Genomic DNA, 2992 nt, shown 5'->3' with positions numbered 1-2992 from the left:
CATCAATTATCCCAAAAGTTGCAATATTACTCTTCTAAATTTAGATTACTAGAATTTCATTGAACATCCTATGTGGGTTTATAGTATGGAATTAAAAAAATAATTTTCTTAACTATTTACATATATAAATGACAGTAGAGTGAATTCTGAAATATTATATACACATAGAGTATAGCATATAACTTATACTAATTAGGATCCCATTCTTATGGTTGTAACATGATATGTGGCTTCACTGTGTGTATTTATAGACGAACATAGGAAAGTTATATCTGATTCATTATGTCTTTTCTATTCCAATTTCCCCTAACTTCTTTTATCCCCATCTGTCTAATCCAATCAATATGTATCCTTCCTTCTCCCCCCTGATTATTTGTTAGTATTCACATTTCGTTAAGATTATTTGGCCTTTGGTTGAAAGGGTCTATTATGCTAATTTTATGTCCTTTAGGTTTATACTGAGAAGTGGGATAACTTGGTCAATTGGTGGCTCCATTACAAGTTTTCTGAGGAATCTCCATACTGCTTTCAAGTATTGGTTGCACCAATTTGCAGTCCAACCAGCAACGTATGAGTGAACTTTTTTTCTACATCCTCTCCAACACTTATTATTACTTGTATTCTTGATAATTGTCATTCCAATTGGAGTGAGACAGAATGCCTGTGTAGTTTTAATTTGCATTTTTCTAATTTGTAGTGATGTTGAAATTTTATTTCATATATTTGTTGGCCATTTGCATTTGTCCTGTGATGTGCCTGTTCAGTTCTTTTGCCCATTTGGTGATTGGAATGCTTGTTTTACAGTGTTAAGTTTTCTGATTTCTTTATATATCCTTGAGATGAATGCTGAACCTGATGTGCAGGTGGCAACAATTTTTTCTCCCATTGTAGGTTCTCTTCACATGGTTGATTGTTTTCTTTGCTGTAAAGAAGATTTGTAAATGGGCAACTCATGTCCCTCTTGAAGCAGTTCAATAATAAATGATACATGGAAAGCAAAATATAAATTACATGTGTGTCATGCTCATTTAAAGAGTCATAATACCTTCAAGAGATAAAGGCAGTGATAATCCTATTTAAAATCATGAAAGTAGGTTCATAAAATGTAGGCCCTTTAGCCAAATCCCAGTTTCAGTAAGTCATAGAGTACAGATAAAAACCTAGTTCTGCACTGTTATTTGTGTTTTCCCTGAGCCAAGCTGTAGTAACAGGCCCAAAAATCTAATGAATTCAGTTTGTTTGAATAGAGATAATAAGACATTAAAACCCACTGGTCCAGATAGTATGATGGTTAACATTATGTCTTCTTTGCCAGTATTAGATGTTGACAATTTAAAATATAGTTTAGGATTCATCATTGATTTTATAAATACAGATGTTTGGGGTGGGTGAGATAGGGAGAGAGGCTCTGCTTGTAATATACAAAAAACAAATTGCCTCATTCAAAAGTTGACAGATATAGCTGAAGAATGTTAGAACAGTCAGTGAAAGAACTCAAAGAACTTAGAAGTAAGCCTATATTCTCGTTTCAATTGATAATATACATATATATATATATATATATATATATATATATATATATATATATATATATATATATATATATGGATTATTACAAACTGTCATTTGTTTTGCCTGTTTTATTCCCCTTTTTTTCCATTTTGACATCAGAAGAAAAAAATAAAGAAGAAAATGCATAAAAAAGATACAGGAACAGATAAGAGAAGCAAAATCGTAAGACCACAATCATATGGAAGAGTAAGTAAAAAGGGTCTTCTCTCCTTTACCTTATATCTGGGAATGATTTTATTGTGCTTCAGAGTAACAGGTTTATAACTAGACAGGGCCTCTCTCTCTTTGAATTTCTCCACTGATTAACTTTCAAAATGATCACTAAATTTAATAGAGATCAATCAGTGGGTAGTTGAATAAAAGTTTGTGGCACATGCAGTGCCTTTTATATAAAAAGATAAGAGGTTAAGAGATGGTTAAAACACCACTATCTGAATTGTTCAATGTCCTTCATTCAGAGAACATAATGAAAACAAAACTAGTATCTTGGGAGGCACCTGACCTTTGTCCAACAGCTGGCAAATAGTCCCCTCCTAGGAGTAATAAGAATGTTGGACTTTCATTTTGAATTGTGAGGTTCCAGATTAGTTGGTAAAATGATCCGTTGCTTCAGGGAGAAGATAAATATGGTCTCCTACACCCTAGAGGTGGTGCATCAAGAGTTATGTGGGCTCATGATTCTTTACACTCTGTAAATTGTGTGTGAGCATTTTGTGAGCTTTTTAGCACTTATGGAAGTATATACAATGCCTTGCTGTACCTTTTGATCACTAGCACCCTGAAGAGTTGCTACAGGGTGTAAGCACTCTATAATCAGTGTTTCTTCACAAACCATTAACTGTATAAAAGGGCTACTTTGAAAATAGAAAATAATCATTTGTTGAAACATGAACCTATAGACATGATGTAAAAGGGAGTTTTTAAAAAGGAATTTGGAGTCATCATCAGTGATAGAGAAGACTGGCAGACTCCAGGTGTTACCAGATCCAGGTCCAGGCTCCTCATTACTGAAAAACCAGTAGTCAGGAGATGTGAATTAGTGGGAAAGAAATCAGGTTTACTGAAGATCCAACACACTGGTAGAGGGAGGGTGCTGTCATCCTCATAGTGTACTCTTGGGAATCTCGGGGACACAAAGGATTTTTATAGGGAGAGAAAGATGGGATTGTGAGGCAGTGGGAGAGGTTTCTTTAAGCAGAACTTTTGTCATTGAGGGTGTGTTTCCTTTTCTTTCTTTCTGAATGGACCATCACAATGGAGCTTGACTTTCTGGGGCTAGTACCTTTACTTTTTTTGAATCAACATATTTCTTTCTGCATGGTAAATGTCACAGAAATGTGCTTGTTTTGTGTTGGTATATAGCTAAAGACTAAGAAGAGGCATGACACATTCTGATTTTATCTGAGAAACACCAGATATT

The sequence above is a fragment of the Callospermophilus lateralis genome, chromosome 15, assembly GCF_048772815.1.
Source record: "Callospermophilus lateralis isolate mCalLat2 chromosome 15, mCalLat2.hap1, whole genome shotgun sequence".
NCBI lineage: Eukaryota > Metazoa > Chordata > Mammalia > Rodentia > Sciuridae > Callospermophilus > Callospermophilus lateralis.
Note: the sequence above shows the minus strand (reverse complement) of the source record.